Raw genomic sequence first — 18,074 nt, 5'->3', positions numbered from 1 at the left:
TTTCCCTTTCCCTTTTTCCCTTTCCCTTTTTCCCTTTCCCTTTTTCCCTTTCCCTTTCCCTTTCGTCATTCACTTAGAGGCAGAGAGCAATCCAAGCAGACTCTGTGCTGGGTATGGAATCCGATGTGGGGCTCTATCCCACGACTCTGAGATCACTACTCTAGCTGAAATCAATCGTTGGAGGCTCAACTGAATCTGCCACACAGGTTCCCCTTAAAAGTTTGAGGTAGAAGATTAGGTTGTTGACTTGAGGTATGTATATATGTATTTATTTATATTTTTTAGGATTTTATTTGACACAGAGAGAGACTTGAGAGCACAAGCAGGGGGACCGGGAGAGGGAGAAGCAAGCTCCCCACTGAGCAGGGAGCCTGATGTGGGGCTCGGTCCCAGGACCTTGAGATCATGACCTGAGCCAAAGGCAGACACTTAACTGATCGAGCCACCCAGGCTCCCTTTGAGGTCTTTCTTAATGTAGGTATTGAGCTGTATGCATTTTTCTGTTGTTTAGCTACACCCGGTATGTTTTGGTTATTTTGTTCTTCATTTTTATTTTGAAAATATTTTCTTATTTCCCTTGTGATTTCTTTTTTGACCCACTGGTTATTTAGGAGTGTGTTTAATCCACATTATTTGTGAGCTTCCCAAGTTTTTCATTCCTCATTTCTAGTTTCCTTCAATTTTGGCTAGACAGCATGCTTTCTATTTCCTTCTTTTTCTTTCTTTTTTAAGATTTTATTTGTTTGACAGAGTGCCTGTGCACAAGCAGGGTGGGAGGCAGAGGGAGAGGGAGAAGCAGACTCCCTGCTCAGCAGGGAGCCTGATGTGGGGCTCAATCCTAGGACACTGAGATCATAACCTGAGCTGAAGGCAGATGCTTAACCGACTGAGCCAGCGTCCCTCTATTTGTATCTTTTAAAATTTCTTGATGTTTGTTTTATTCTACAGCATATGTTCTATCCTGGAGAATGTTTCCTGTGATCTTAAGAATGGCTATTCTGGGGGCACCTGGGTGGCTCAGTCGTTAAGTGTCTGCCTTCGGCTCAGGTCGCGGTCCCAGGGTCCTGGGATCGAGCCCTGTATCGGGCTCCCCGCTTGGTGGGAAGCCTGCTTCTCCCTCGCCCACTCCCCCTGCTTGTGTTCCCTCTCTCTATCAAATAAATAAATAAAATCTTAAAAAATAAATGACTATTCTGTTTTGGGGGAGTGTTCTCTAGATGCCTTTCAGGACTGGTTGGTTCACTGGAATATTCACGTCTTGTGTTTCCTTGTTGATCTTCTGGTGTTTGATCCATTATTGAAAGTGGGGTTTAACATGCTTTTAAAAAATGTTAAGTATTTATTTTGTTTTGCTCAGAGTACAAAATTGGTGACAATTATAGGTCTGTAACTGCATGAAAGAGCCTGAATAAGATGAGAGATCACTGACTAAGGGACTCTAGGTTGTTATAGAAGGAATGGAGTAGGGTGTTCAGGTAGAGATTCTCACAAGAATTCTTTGCAGTTTTCAGTAAGCAAGAAATTGTGACACTACTTAAATTGCTGTAGACTGAGAGAAAGAAAAATAGATTTCCTTTTAAAAAACACTTATTTTTTATGAAGCCACCATAATAACTCAGCAGTCAAAATCTGGGCAAAGATAGCGAAAAATAAAATTGCAATGACTGTCATATTGATAGAAGAATACTAATAGGAAATAGGATAACATAATTTATTCAAATAGTATGCTGCAGCCATGCAGAGTGTATTCATGACATTATGGTATGGTTCAATATTAGAGACTATTAGTTTAATTGAATGTACTAATTAGTTAGTAGAGGAAAACTAGATGATCATCTTGATAAAAGCCGAAATGTCATTACAAGAAATTCACTGTCTTCTTGTAAAATCCTTAGTAAAACAGGATTAGATGCATGCTGCCTTCCCTTAATAAAAAGGTTATACCTCATAGGAAGCATTCTTAGGAAATTCAGGATGAAGACTGATAGATTTACTGTCACTGCTATTTAACAGCATTTGAGAAGTGCTAGGTAATGCAGTTAGGCAAGAGTTGTAAAATGGTGGGAGGGAAAGGCAGAAATAGTAAGATTGTATTGAGTTTCTAGTTACGCAGTTAACTGAGTAACTCTTTAGAAATAGTAAAAAAACAAAACAAAACAAAACTGTGGTAGTTAAATAAATCTATAGCTTTCCTATATGTATATTAACAAGGTAGAAAACACAGCTTAAATGTAGCTTCATAGAAATAGTGGAAAAGGTAAAACACTTTGATACGAAATTTGTAGGACTTCTTATTTTTGTGTAGGGAAATTGAATGGTATAAATATTATTTGAAAGTTAGTGTACATTTTTCTGTTAAATCCTAATATAATGTAAATTTGCACAATGACCTAGCCAATTCTGTGGAAAATTGAGGAGGGGACTATTCTAACAGATATTAAAGTACATTTTAAATACCTTATCATGAAGAAATAATTAGGGCCCCTCCATTAAACTTTGGAGCAAGGAGAGACAGGTCTCTGGAGTAAACTCATTAGATTTTAGGCAGTGGGCTGATACAGGAGAACTTGATGTGTTGAAGAGGGCCTTATTATTGTATTAACTTAGAAGGCAGGAGAGGTAGATTCTAGGGTTTTATGCTACTAATCTGTGATTTTAGGTAGTCCCAGAGAAGTTAAAAAATGGAAAAGTCGAGAAATGTTTGGGTTTAGTGAGTAGGACTTTCTAAGTGGGAAGGTGGATCCTCCTTCATTAGTTTGGTGGGTAATGGGAACAAAGAATTGGTGAGCTTAAAGGTTTTACTCAGAGGCGCCTGGGTGGCTCAGTCGGTTAAGCAGCTGCCTTCAGCTCAGGTCATGATCCCAGGGTCCTGGGATTGAGCCCCATGTCAGGATCCTTGCTCTGCGGGGAGCCTGCTTCTCCCTCTCCCTCTGCTTGCCTGCCTGCCACGGCCCTTGCTTGTGCTCTTTCACTGTCTGTCTCTCTGTATCAAATAAATAAAAAAATCTTAAAGGTTGTACTCAAAATGCATGTTAGATTACTATTTACTTTTACAACTTTATTTTTTTAAGTAAAAAGACGAGTGTGCTTTCCCATGTGAAATAGCAAAACATTGTTATATTTATAGCAAACCTCTGAAGGTATAGTTTTGATTTTTCTTAAAATGGATTACATGATTCTGTATTTTAACCTTTGACTATATTTTCTTACTAGACTCTTAAATTGAATGTATCAATATTTTGTTGCTTTGTGTACAATAATGTTGGATTTAAATGAGAAATACCTGATATTGACTGCTTTAAAACCAAAACTTAAAATCAGGGAAGTAGTCATCGTGACTCACATCTTGGTCAGGCAGCATGCTGTTTGAAGTATGATTCCTGGTGGGTATTGTAGTCTCACCCTTAGGATTCAGTAATGAGATTGAGTGGGGGTTTCCATGAGCACTCTGGGATGATTGACAGTAAGGTGAGGGGAATCATCACTTAGCATGCCTACCCTTGATAGTATTTCCCTGCTGTCTGGGGAGGTACCGAGGACAAATAGGACTTCGTGATGTCTATGTAATTAGTGTATGTTGGTTCCAGCTGAACAAACTGGAGGGTAATGATCAGGTAAATGAAGAAGGAATACATTAATGTAGGCTAAGGTATAAAAGACCGTTGGGAAAACCTTATAAAAATTTTATGGGGTGGTTAGAATATCTTTATTTTTTTATCTTTGCATATAGATATATTTTAAGATTTTATTTATTTATTTGACAGAGAGAGACAGCGAGAGCAGGAACACAAGCAGGGGGAGTGGGAGAGGGAGAAGCAGGCTTCCTGCCGAGCAGGGAGCCCGATGCGGGGCTCGATCCCAGGACCCTGGGATCATGACCCGAGCCGAAGGCAGCTGCCTAACGACTGAGCCACCCAGGCACCCTTATCTTTGCATATTTTAATGTTTGTCTTTATATATTATTAATATTTTTGTTAGAGAGTATCTTTAGTTTTATCTTAGATGTATAGAGATGAAAGCCTTTTAAAGGTAAAAACCTCATGCATTAACTTTTATCATTTATATGGTATACTTTTCAGAAGAATTTTCAACCTTTATTTGGAAAAGAGTAAAGTTCTTGGGTTAAAAATATATTTCACAATCTGTTAAGAACTTAATTGCTGATCCTCAAATAGGAATAAATGACTAGGGGTAGGTTTGTAAAACTTTGGTGTTGATAACTGAATTCAGGTGACCATTTATTTTTTGTGTGTGTGTAGTTGAGATGGTATATTTAAATGACATTTTCTTAAATTGCTTTTACCAGTACAGAATATTTTAAGATGATGGCCATGAGGGTCCATGCTTCCCAGTTGGTCATAATTCATTCAGAAATATTGCCAGTCATTTAGATTGCAATAGAACAGCTATAGGATTCCTAATTCATTCTTGGTATAAATACTGATTGTCATTGTTCAATGTGAAGTTTTCTTATCAGCAACATAAAGTTGTACAACAAAGCCTCTGATAGTTACTGCAATACTACGTTTAATGGGAAGAGGGGAATTGGTTTCATTAATGTGATTTTGAACCTTGGGGTTCTGGTAATTAGGTAATTAAAGGGTTTTTAAATGGCATACTTGCTTTAAAACTTGTTATTCACTTTTCTTGTGCAAGTTAGTGCTTTCAGTAACCTTTTTGGATTAAGAATACAATGTATCTACCTATGCAAATTTAAAACACTAGACTTTACAGTGAAGAACTAATCAGGAGAAGAAAGTATATGGGATGTTCAGACATTTTCTATTTTTGCTTTTATGGTCCTTGGAAAAATATATTTTGCAGAAACATTATACTATATCAGTTTAGAATGTTTTGCTTATCTTTGGCTTGGATAAATTACTTTCTCTTATTTTTGGGTAAAATGGAATAGGTTAGGATTCCTGGTAGGGATTTGTTCACATTAATATGGCTCATCAGGGACATTATATTTAATTGGAGATCCTGCAGAATAGTAGCAGGAGGCTGAAGAGAATTATTTAGCATTAGCAATGGCTCGTCTGGGAGTTGTGCACTAATCAAGGAGCTTGAGTGTTAGCAGTGGGGATGATGGGAATTATGACGATTATGACATGTAAGCATGTCTGTGTGCGAACTGGACAGGCAATGAGTTAATCAAGAAGTATATTAAATGGCTCCCATGCTGATTCATTATTATCTACCATAGTGCCTGTCAGGTTGTGTATTTAAGAAATACAATTATTGCTGAATTCAACATGTATAAATTCAGCCACCATTCTTTGCTTTTCAATAAAATAACCTCAAATTACTTAATACATATAAAAATAGAAAAATGAACCAACCCTGCTGATTGTGTGATTCGTGTATTATAGTATCTCTTTCTCTTTTTTTAACACTTTAGAGTGAACCCTTAATTTTAGATTCATTTAAAAATTGTTTGCTTTGCTCTTTCATATATTTGTTTAAATACTCTGGCTTATTTCTACTGCATTAAAAGTTTGGCTTCGAAAGCAAAATTTTTGTTATCTTTATTTTTCAAGATGAAAAGTAATTCCAGTATTTCCAAAAGATATTAATATTTAACATATGAAGCTGCAGACAAATCAAAGCATTAATCTTTTCCACCATCAAAATGCTCCAAAATCAGGGGGTGGGCGTGGTAGTGGTAGACATTTCCTTTGCTCTGGTGGGTGGTCTCTTTGTTGCCAGGTAGGCCCATTCTGTGCCCAGCATGGTTAGAGCCATCTGTCATGAAACTATCAGAAATGCTAGAAATGTACATATTTTGGGGAAATGGAACTAATAAATTGAATTCCTTTTAGAAAATAAATTGAAATACAGCAGAAATCCATGAGCAAACTGGATTATATCTATAGGCAAATTTACAGAGTTACCGTACAGATGAACACACACAGTTTCTTTCTTTTGTTGTAAGCACTGCCAAATTTAATAAAACTTTCTACCAAACTGACCTTCATGTATTAAGCAATATTCTGGGTACTACTCAAAAGTGTTAACCTGGGGGTGGTGGTTATTGAAGTCCATTATCTATGGAGTCCGTATTAGTGGTCAGCCACATCAGAAATAAAACTTGCAACCAAGACCCTCCCTTGGGTGCTGTGAGCTCAGCAGGTTAAATCCTCAAAACCTGTCAAAGCTTCTTAAAAGACTGGTAGTTTAAGCCCCCTGGAGTTAAAGGTAAACCAATCATTCCAGTTAGGAAGGACTAGGACTTTTTTTAGCAGCAATGTAAAAATTACATTTGGGCAGGAAGAAGGAATTTATATCTGTTTCTTCTTGTATGAATTATTTTATTGACGTGTGTTTGCATACTTGCTATTTAATTTAAAGAAAAAAATTTCAACTTTAAATCTGTGGAAAGTAATTTGTGAAAATTTTCGTTTCTAAATTGGAAAAGGGTATCTCAAGACTTTCTCAATTTTGTTAACAAAACTGAACTTTTACCGGTATTAAATTTTTAATTTAAGACCAAAACATGGTGAAATATTGAGTATATTTTGTTTTTGTATATTTCAAAATTTCTGGCAAAATTTAAACACAGTTAGAAAAAGAACATAATGTGCTTCGGTGTAGTTAATGCCTGATGGTAGGAAAAAGCACTTACTCACGGACTTTTTTTTTTTAAGCATCTATTTAAGAAGGCTTAGAAGTTCTGTTTTACTGAGAAAGGATATGTCAAAAGATATTTGAAAATATAACTTAGCTTTATATTTTATCTTGTTAAATTCTAATACAGTTAACATACAGTGTTATAGTAGTGTCAGATGTATAATACAGTGGTGGAACAATTCTGTACATTACTCAATGCTCATCATAAGTGTACACTTAATCCCCTTCACCTGTTTCACCCATTGCTTCGCCCACCTCCCCCCTGGTAACGGTCAGTTCATTCTCTATATTTAAAAGAGTCAGTTTTCTTTTTCTTTTTTTCTTCATTTGTTTCTTAAATTCCATATACGAGTGAAATCATATGGTATTTGTCTTTCTCTGTGACTTCTTTAACTTAGCTTTTTACCTGCTAGATCCATCCATATTGTTGTGAATGGCAAGATTTCATTTTTTTAATGGGTAATATTCGTGTGTGTGTATACACATATGACATCATCTTTACCCATTCACCTCTCCATGGACACTTTGGCTGCTTCCATAATTTGGCTATTGTAAATAATGCTACAGTAAACATAGCAGTGCATATATCCTTTGAATTAGTGTTTTTGTATTCTTTGGGTAAATACCCATTAGTGGAATTACTGGATCATATGGTAATTCTATTTAATTTTTTTGAGGAATCACCTCCATAGTGTTTTCCACAGTGCCCGAAATCAGTTTGCATTTCCACCAACAGTGCATGAGAGTTCCTTTTTCTCTACATCCTTCCTAACACTTGTTGTTTCTTGTCTTTTTTTCCTTGAGATTTTAAGTAATCTCTACACTCAGTGTGGGGCTCAAACCTACAACCCTGAGATCAAGAGTCACAAGCCCCACTGACATAGCCAAGCACCCCTTGACTTCTTGATTCTAGCCATTCTGACAGGTGTGAGGTGATACCTCATCGCGGTTTTCATTTGCATTTCCCTGATGAGTGACGTTGAGCGTCTTTTCATTTGTCTGTTGACCATTTATAGGTTGTCTTTGGAGAAATGTCTGTTCATGTCTTCTGCCCATTTTTAATTGGACTATGTGGGGATATTTGGTGTTGTATAAGATCTTTATATATTTTTTTGGAAAACTTTCTTGCTGCTTTTGAAATTTTTTTTTCCTATATACTGGCAACTTTCCTCTTGTTTTATTAGTCTTTTCTAAATATTTTATAATGAATATCTTTTTAACATTTATTTTTTATTTTTTAATACCCATTACCAGGCTAATCCATCCCCCAAGCCCCCTCCCCTCTAGAACCCTCCGTTTGTTTCTCAGAGTACATGGTCTCTTCATGGTTCGTCTCCTGCTCCGATCCCCCCCCCCCCCCTTATTTTTTCCCTTCTTCCTATCTTCTTTTTTTTTTTTAACATAAAATGTATGAAATTCTCTCTTTATCACTACTTTTTGTCACTTTAGTTACTATGTGTCCTGGCGTGGACCTCCTTGAGTTGATTTTGTTGGGGGCTCTCTGTGCCTCCTGGATCTGGATGTCTGTCTCCCTCCCCAGATTCAGGAATTTTTCAGCTTCAAATACATTCTTTGAGTTTTTTGTTCCTGTTTCTCTCTCTTCTCCTTCTGGGATCCCTGAAATGTGAATGTTATTAATGCTTGATGATGTCGCTGAGTTCCCTCAGTCTATTTTCATTTTTAATTAATTTTTCTCTCTCCTGTTTAGCTTGATTGCTTTCCACTAGTCCTTCTCCAGGTTGCTGATAATTCTTCTGCTTCTTCTAGCCTTGTATTTATTGCATCTAGTGTATTTTTTTTTTTTTTTTGAGAGAGCACACACATGAGCGTTGGGGGGATGGGTGGAGCAGGGGGAGAGGGAGAGAGATAATCTAAGCAGGTTCCGGCATGGAGCCTGATGCAGGGCTTGATCTCATAACCCTGATATCATGACCTGATCTGAAATCAAGAATTGGTTGCTTAACCGACTGAGCCAGCCAGGGACTCCGCCCCGCCCCCCATCTAGTGTATTTTTAATTTCATTTACTGAGTTCTTCATCTCTGACTGATTCTTTTTATGTTTTGTCTTTGTTGAGGTCTGAGGTCCTCCACTCTTTCTCAAGTCCAGGGAATATCTTTATGACATTAGTTTAAGTTCTTTATCAGGCATATTACTTATTTCTGTTTCATTTAGCTTTCTTGCTGTGATTTTTGTCCTGTTGTTTAATTTGGGACATATTCCTCTATCTCCTCATTTATCTGACTCTGTGTGTCTGTTTCTCTGTTAGGAATGTCAGCGATGTCTCCTGCTCTTGAAGGTAGTGGCCTTAGGAAAAAGAGGTCCTATACTATAGTGCCCTGCAGGGCAGTGTCCCCAGTTCACCAGAATCTGGCACTTCAGGGGTGTCTCCTGTGGTGGTTGTGTATGCCCTACTATTATGACTGAGCCATGTTTGCCCTCAGTCCAGTCATCTTCGGTGGCAGTCTTTGCCTGCTGTGGATAGAGTTTGGTCTTTGTGTTGTTAATGGGCCAATCTGGGTCGCCTTGGGTTTGAGTTGTGGCGGACCGGGTGTTTGTCAGAGCTGCAGTAGCACCGAACTGTAGGGTGCTTTCCCTGTGTTGTCCCCTGAGATTCCTTTGTTGGTGGGCAGGGCCTGTAGTCAGACCAGATGTCTGTCCCCATCTCTCTGGGCCCACAGTCAAACTGGTATGTGTGGTTTTCTTCCCCTTCTCTGGGGCTGGAGTTACTTTGGAGTGGCACTGGCACACTTTGGGCTGCTTGCACATTGCTGCCTTTATAGCACCACTTTGGATGGACTCTTGCCAAGGGTGTGTTAGATGGGTGGTTCCTAAGAGAATTTGGGGTGGGGTGTCAGGAGGGTCTCTGCTGGTCTGCTCTAGGAAGAGACCTGCAGCCACCTGGGAAAATTCCTTCCCAGCCCGGCTGGGTTAGAGGTGGATCTGCAGAAGTCCATGGGTTGGGGTGTGCTGTTAGCAAGCCAGGTGTAGAGTGTTTACCCTGCGCTGGTTCCTGCAGGTATCTGTGTCTCTAGGCTAGGGGGGAGTTGGGGGGAAGGGAAATGGCACCTGCCAGCTCTCTTGTTCTTGGAGAAGTCTCCCAAAGATCCCTGCCCTACTGACTGACCTAGCCAGGTGCCCTGGAGATTTTTTTGTTGTCTCTCTGTTACTGAGTTCCACTTTAATTTCTTTATGGTCAGAGAACATACTTTATGTGTTTTGTTTCTTTTTTATGTGTTAAGGTTTATTTCATGATGCATGTCTGGTGTATCTTGGTGACTTTCATGTGTACTTGAAAAGACTTTCATCATCTGTTGGATGGATTAGTATATAAATGTCAGTTAGATACAGATGATTCATAGTGTAGTTCTATTTGCACTGATTCTTTACTGCTAGTTTGTTGCCTGTTACTGAGAGAAGAGTATTAGATTCACCAACAATAATTAGGTATTTGTTTCTTTTCAGTTCTGATTTTGCTTTATGAAGCACTGTTAGGTGCTTATGTGTCAAGGATTTGTATATTGTTTTAGTAAATTGACTCTCTTATTTAATGGTGTTCTTAGTTTGCTTTGTCTGATAGTAATAATGGCATTAAAGCCTCCTTTCATTGAATATTCGCATGGTACCCTCTCCCTCCTCCATTTTACTTTCAACCTCTGGGTTATAATCTACATACTTAACTTTTCATAACTTACTTAGAATCCATGTTTTATCACCTCAGCTGGAGTGTAGAAATCTTTCTATCACACAGGCATCTTTCTTTACTCTTACCTTTTATGTTATGGTTCTCTTATGTATTTAGGTACATTAAAAACTCCATTAGACAGTCTTTTTGCTTTCAACAGCCCAAACACATTTAAAGAATTCAAGAGGATAAGAATTCTTTATCATATTCACCCAGATGGTTGCTATTAGTGTTCCTCTTTCACTCCTGACATTCCAGGTTTCCTTCTAATATCATTTCCCTTATATCTGAAGAACTTCCTTTAGCCCCCCTTTTTAGAACTGATCTGCTGTTAATTAATTCTCTTCATTATCCTTCCTCTGAGAATGTCTTTCTTGGAGTTGGGTATAGAATTCTGAGTTGATATGTTGTTGTTTTTTTTAAAATATTGTGCTGCTGGGGTGCCTGGGTGGCTCAGTTGGTTAAGCGCCTGCCTTCGGCTCTGGTCATCATCTCAGGGTCCTGGGATTGAGCCCCACGTCCGGCTCCCTGCTCAGAGGGGAGTCTGCTTCTCTCTCTGACCCTCTTCCCTCTCGTACTCTCTCTCATTCTCTCTCTCAAATAAATAAATAATACATAAATAAAATCTTAAAAAATAAGAATACTGTGCTACTTTTATAGAGAAGTTGAATCACTATGTTGTACACATGAAATTCATGTAACATTGTCAGCTATCCTCAAAGTAAAAAATTTAAGGGGCACTTGGCAGGCTCAGTCAGTAGAGCATATGACTCTTCATCTTGGAGCCATTTGTTTGAACTCCACATTTTGGGGGTAGGGTTTACTTAAAAAATTTTTTTAAATTAAAAACATAAAAAACAACTTTTGTTCTAAAAAAAGATTAAAAACACTGTGCCACCTCTTTTTGGCTTCTCTGGCTTCTGATATGAAATCTGTAGTTCTCTAAAAGAAAAAAAAAAGTGACATCTGTAGTTCTTTGAGTAATTATTCCCCTATAGTTAATGTGTTTTCCTCTCTTTGTTTTCAGGATTTGTTTTCTTTGTCTTTAATTTTCAGTGGTTTGGTTAGATGTGTGTGTTTGATTGATTTCTTTTTGTTATCTTTTTTGTTAAGATCCTTGAATCTGTAGTTTTATTTTTTTTATTTTTTTTTTAAAGATTTGTATTTATTTATCGGGAGAGATAGTTATAGAGAGAGAGCATGAGAGGGGGAGAGTCAGAGGGAGAAGCAGACTCCCTGCTGAGCAGGGAGCCCGATGTGGGACTCGATCCCGGGACTCCAGGATCATGACTTGAGCCCAAGGCAGTTGCTTAAACAACTGAGCTACCCAGGCGCCCTGTAGTTTTATGTCTTTCACAAACTCGAGGAGTTTTCAGCCATTTTTATTTCAAATATTTTCTTAGCAATAACAATGCTGTTTTTCTTTCTGTTCTGTGATAACCTGTATTTAGGCCTGTAGTCGTTATGCCATAGTTCTCTGAAGCTTTGTTAGTTTTTTCCAATTTTTTTTCCTCTTTGACTCAGTTTGTATAATAGATTTCTGTTGACTTATCTTCAGGTTTATTGACTCTTTACTATTGAGCCCATCCATTAAGTTTTAAAAAACTTTTTGGTGGGCGCCTGGGTGGCTCAGTTGGTTAAGCGACTTGCCTTTGGCTCAGGTCATGATCCTGGAGTCCCGGGATCGAGTCCCACATCGGGCTCCCTGCTCAGCAGGGAGTCTGCTTCTCCCTCTGACCCTCTTCCCTCTTGTGCTCTCTATCTCTCATTCTCTCTCAAATAAATAAAATCTTTAAAAAAATAAAAAATAACTTTTTGGTTATTACATATTTAAGTTAAAGTTTCTGTGTGTTCCTTTTTACAAATTCTATTTCTTACGATTCCCTCATTTGTTTCAAGAATGTTTACTCTTGTATTTTGGAGTATTTTTATAATCACTTCCTTAGTCTTTGTCAGATAATTTCACCAGTTTTGTCATCTTGGCTTTGGTGTCTATTGATTATCTTTATAAGAGTTGAAATTTACCTTGTTCTGGGTGTGCTAAGGAATTTTGGATTGTGCAGTTGACCCTTGAACAACACTGGGGTTAGGGGCACCAAACATCTGTACATTGAAAAATCCACATAGAAGTTTTGACTTGCCGAAATCTAATAGCCTTCTATTGACTTAACTGTAACAGTCAAGTAGTGTGTGTGCCTGCACGTGTGTGCGCGCACACACACACACATTTCAGCTTTTTAGAAACTGTTTATTTCCATCAACCTTATTTCCATTTTGTTTGCTTTTGTGGAAGTGCAGCTTAAGACTCAGTGGTTGTTCCTAGCTCTTCAGTGGGCAGAACAGTGGAAGCTGCGGACCCGCCTTCAGCGGCAGGCTGAGTGCTCCAGTCCTCAGTAGGGGCCTGCTGATGAGGTCCAGAGGGCCCCTGCAGGTCTTCACAACAGTGTGCGACTTCCCATTGAGTTATCGGTGAACCCAGGAACTGGAGCAGTCCATTCACCCTGAAATTCCTTCACAGCCTTTTCAGCAGTGACCTGCTTTTCAGTCTCTTGAGGATCTTTGGAATAGTAGAGATGAGGCCTGACCTCCCAGATGAACACACATTTTGTATCTTATATGTATCATATGTTATACTCTTACCGTAAGCTGGAGAAAAAGAAAATGTTACTAAGAAAATCATAAGGAAGAGAAAATACATTCACAATACGGGAAAAAAAAAATCTGTGTATAAGTGGAGCTGTGCAGTTCAAACCAGGCTTGTTCAAGGATGCAACTGTCTTTTGGATATTGTATGTATTATGAGATTGAATCTTAAATTCTTGAGAGAATGTTCTTTTTGTTTTAGCAGCAATCAACGTGGTTGGCTTCAGAGTGAATGTTGTCATCTGTTTTCTGTTCGGTATAGGCCTCTGTATGTTCACAGGTGTAATACCATCTGGTTAGTCCGAGACCTGTGGTCTCTTAGTTGAGTTTTAAAATATTTTTGGTATGCTTATTAGGATCCTATCTATACATGCCCAGCCTAGGGATGGGCCCAGGAGTTGATAAACAACTTTATTGGGTCACCTCACGCTAGCTTTTCCTTTGTTATCTGTGCTAGGCCTTCCATTTTCATTCCTCTTGCTGAGAAAGCTGGGATTTGGGTTACTTTGCATTGCTACATCTGCGTCTGTGTTTATGGCCAGGTGTTGAGAGTACAAGGGGAGACTAAGGAAAACTTTTTTTTGTTTTTACTCGCCACACTTCTGATGCTAAATGTGTGGGGTTTTCCCCTCATGCCAAAAGCCAGTTCTCTGGCTCTTTGGACACCAGCTGGATGTTGTACAATGTAATTCAGCTCTAATACCAACTCCCCGGAGTTAGATCCTGCAGATTAAGTCTTGTGGGACTGCCCTTCAGATGCTTTTCTTAAGGCCTGGGTTATCACTTGTACTTTTTCCCAACTGGCTATAAATCAGGGGTTTCCACAGTCCCCCTCCTCAGGTTTGATAATTGGCTATCATGACTCACAGAACTGAGGCAAATGCTTTACCCAACATTTGCTGGCTTCCCAGAAATGATATCCTGAAAGATACAAATGGACAGTGAAGTGAAGAGGTACACAGGGCAAGGTCTGGAGGGGTCTTGAGCACAGGAGCTTCTGTCCGTGGAGTTAAGGTGTGCCACCTTTCTGGCATGTGGATGTGTGTTCACCAGCTCAGAAGCTCTCTGAATCCCATTGCTTAGGGGTTTTACGGAGGTTCCATTACGTAGGCATGATTGATTAAAGTGTTGGCCATTGCTGATTAACTCACTCCTTAAGTCCCTCTCTTCTCCCCTGGGGTTAGGGGAAGGGGGTTGAAAGTTCCAACCCTCTGATTGTGCCTAGGTTAATCTGGTGACCAGCCCCCTTCCTGAAGCTATCTAGCCCCTCCGCCCCCAGGCATCTTATTAGCATACAAAAAGACACTTATCACTTGGGAGATTCCAAGGATCTTAGAAGCTCTTGTGTCAGGAACTGGGGTCAAAGACCAAATATTAGAACAAAAGATGCTCTTAGCACCCCTATTTATCAGGAAATAACAAGGGTTTTAGAAGTTCTGTGTCAGGAACTGGGGGCCGAGACCAAATACATATTTATTCTTAGGTCAGAAAGAAAAAAGACAGCGGGAATTGACCTACCCTCATGAGACTGCAGTTTCACTGACAGAAGAAGAATGTTCCTTCTCTGACTCACATTTTGCCTCTTGGCTCCTGTTGCAGCCATAGAATTACTTACTTGGTAGCTGGGGCACAGAAGAATCAAGTTTTAAAACAGTAACAACAACAACAAAAAAAACTGGGAGATTTCTGTAGTGTTCTAAGTCTCAGGAGCTCCCTTCTTCGCTTTTCGAGGCAGGAGTATAGGGCTTCTCCTGGAACTCTCCCTGTCGGCACCCCAAGTACTTACTTTGGGTATTAGATTTCATTGATTAGGCAGGAGGTGATGTTGGAAAAAGTGAAAACTCACCACTGATTTTTAGTTGAAGTTTGTTCTTCCTGGATCTGCCTGCTACTTCTCAAGTTTCACAAATAGTTGACTCATGTATTCTGTTCAGATTTCTTAGCTGCATTTAGTGGGACAGACAGAATGAACTACATTTACTCCATTTTACTTGTAATTAGAATGACCGGGGTGTTTCTTAAGAGTCGCTTAAAAACAAGTGTGGGAAGGCATTTGATGTAGCTGAATGGCTGTTTGTGTTTGATATTATGCTGTATGTCCTCTATTATGGGAAAAGTTTGGTTAGAAAACAGAGGAAAAGAAGAGGTTTTCATTGTTAACAGCACTGCCTGTTAAGTTTTGTCTGAGATTTGTGGGAGAGAAAGCATGTTTATAGCTAACTGCTTAGAATGGCCCAACTGCAGCAACCTCCAGTAAGCTGCTGTTGGTGAAGTATAACATTCCTCATATGAACACTATTTTCTTTTCATAGGAACTAAACGTTGAGAGCCACCAACTTCCCAGTTAAGGCCTAAACTCTTTACTGGGACATTGAAGATTGCTTTCGAGGTGGTTTCCCTTCTAGTCTTTCTTTCTCTTCGCCCACCCTCTCCCATCAGGACCTCTTTTTTTTTTTTTTTCCCCCCAGACCATCACAGAAAGCGTTTATTTACCACAGAGGAAACCAGGAGACACCAGAGCCCATGCCCAGCAGCCTGGGCGGGGTGAGTAATCAGGGACAGGGGACAGGAGGCGGGAACCCCAGGAATCATATTTGGGCAGTCTCCGACCGGCAGGTCTGCTCAGGCTGGGGGACGCTCTGGCTGGGCTCGCGTGTATAGCTCAGGGAGGTCAGCTTTGACAAGCAGGCTTCGTCCCGGACAAAGCCAGGGACAGCCAGAACCAAGGGCAACAGCTGCACAGACACCACCTTAAAATGGGAATCAAATTAGGCTTATGACATCAGAAGTGCATTTCACCCTGATTGGAAAACAAGAGGGAAAAGGGAGCACTGGGCCCTAGTGGATAGCCTGTCTTTGAGATAAAATGCTTTTAAAAGTTAAATATTGGCAGGGCCTTCCCCCTTGTTAATAGCAAGCAGCACACAATCTCCAAGCCAGCTTTACAAGCTACTGTTAACTTTGTTATCTGTTATTATTTGGATTTTGAACAAAATTGATGGAGTAGGAACCAGTAGAGGAATCCTGTTTGATCTGGAAATTTTCGGTGGAGAGTCCAAAAGGTCGAAGAACCAAGTTCCCAAAATCTTTTAGTTTACCTAACATCTTTTTTTTTTTTTTAAAGATTTTATTTATTTATTTGAGAGAGAGAGAATGAGAGAGAGCACACGAGAGGGGGGAGGGTCAGAGGGAGAAGCAGACTCCCCGCTGAGCAGGGAGCCCGATGTGGGGCTCGATCCCGGGACTCCAGGATCATGACCTGAGCCGAAGGCAGTCGCTTAACCAACTGAGCCACCCAGGCGCCCCTAGTTTACCTAACATCTCTGCCTTTAGCCTTTCGTTACGTTCTTCAGTCTGTTTAGGTAATCTCATGCAAGCTTTCTTGATTGATGTACAGATGGATCTTTTTCTAAAATGGATTTATAGTCCTCCAGGGCTTCATCTAGCTTGTCCGTTTTCTCGTACAACTCTGCTCTCCTCAGTATTGCCTTGATATAGCTGGGGTTTAACTGAGTTGCTTTGTTGCAGTCACTGACGGCCATCTCTTTCTTGTCCTGTTTCATCCTTGCAGCAGCTCTATTTGAAAACAGAATAGACCTGTCCTTCTGGAAGCAGGATGGGCACATCTGAAGGGCTTGACTATACGAACTCTCAGCTTCTATTTAATCTCCTCTCTTAAACTGCACATTTCCCTCCTCCTTTAGTCTAGTGCTCTCTTCTCTTCTCTTCTGTTTCTCCTCAACTGGCATGTTTTTTTCCAGTTTTATTAGGTATTCTTCATCAAGTTCAGAGGAATTCACATTATCATCAGGTTTGTTCTCAACCTTGTCTGCTCCTGGCTCCTCCTTCTCAAATGAGGCACTAAGGTCATGAAAACACTCCTCTTCTCCCTGGTCTTCCTGGGAATGAGCTGCAACATCCTTGAGCAGCTTTCTCTGGAGATGGTGATCTTTGGGACTGGAAACCGGAGGGGTAGCACACTCTGCTTCCTGTGGATCTGTAACTTTCAAACCATTGAAAAGATCCTCTGGAGCCCTACAGTTCTCTGACTTCTCCCCCATGCTGTATCAGTGAGGGAGGTGAAGCCAAAGCTAGGTCCCCAGCTCCTCTAGTCTTCCCCATCAGGACCTCTTTATATACCTTGCTATCAAGCTGTTTTGGGGATGTCTGGATAGGCTGGAGCCTTTCCTGTTTCCATGACTTTGAGTACAGAAGTTGTCCATTAGTTATTCTCTTTACTTTTTTTTCCATTTATTAGAAATTCCCTTTTATACTTAAAGAATGGATTCTTCATGAAATCATTTTCTGTATTAGCAATGTGTACATGCTCCAGTTTATTACTTCTGATTGCACTTGGTGTAGAAGTCTGCCTTTTGTTCTAGCCTGAACTCTTGGAAGGGAGAGAACTGTGATGTACAATCTCTTTATACCCTGCTGTAGCAGAGTGCCAGTGATAAATGTTGGAATGAGTCAGGGAAGGGAGAGGGAATCGTTCAGGGTCTATTTAATGGTAAAGGGGTATGGTGGGTGGAGCATAAAATAGTTGAATTAGAAAAGAGAGTGAAAAGCAGAGACTAGTACTGTATAAATGGAATTAGAAGCTTGTGTTTTGGGGGAAAATGTTTTATTTGGGTTTTAGAAATAATAGGTAGTCCTCTTCCTTGTCTTTTTATTCCATAGTTTTTCTTTTGGAGGGACAGCTTTTTCTCTTGTTCTTTCTGTCCAAAGAGCCAGCTGCCACAGATTTTTCTACCTTGTGTTTTCCAGATGTTCCTCTTAATTTGAATATGTTTATTTACTCTTTCATACAAAAGAGGCGTGTGGATAGCTGCACCAAGTATTCTTTTCTAAGCCAGCCAGACATTTGGATTTGGAGAAAAGTTAGATTTTGAAGTGAAAGACAAGTAGCTTGTGCCTATGAAACCGTTCATGTCTTCTTTGCCCATTGCTGTTGCCAGGTTGGGCGCTGTTTTACCTCTGTCTTCATAGTACGTCTTGTGACAAATCTATTTCCCAAAGTAAGGACCGAATTCATCGTGAAATCTGAGATGCAGTGAGCCTTCGTACAGACTGGAGTTTCTACCCTGGTACTTCAGTGCCCTTGGGAAGCTCCCTGAA

General features: G+C 39.8%; 1 protein-coding gene and 1 pseudogene across 4 annotated transcripts in view; one reads left to right on the top strand and one right to left on the bottom strand.

Annotated features, from left to right (window-relative positions):
- PCCA (propionyl-CoA carboxylase subunit alpha) overlaps window positions 1–18,074 on the top strand; it is a 394,194-nt gene that overhangs the window by 30,506 nt on the left and 345,614 nt on the right. The window lies entirely within an intron of this gene.
- LOC112826499 (tetratricopeptide repeat protein 1-like) lies at window positions 15,422–17,073 on the bottom strand (annotated as a pseudogene).

Source organism: Callorhinus ursinus, unplaced genomic scaffold (genome assembly GCF_003265705.2).
Source record: "Callorhinus ursinus isolate GAN/ISIS: 27379988/994484 unplaced genomic scaffold, GSC_fseal_2.0 scaffold7, whole genome shotgun sequence".
NCBI lineage: Eukaryota > Metazoa > Chordata > Mammalia > Carnivora > Otariidae > Callorhinus > Callorhinus ursinus.
Note: the sequence above shows the minus strand (reverse complement) of the source record. Positions and strands in the feature narration are given on the sequence as shown.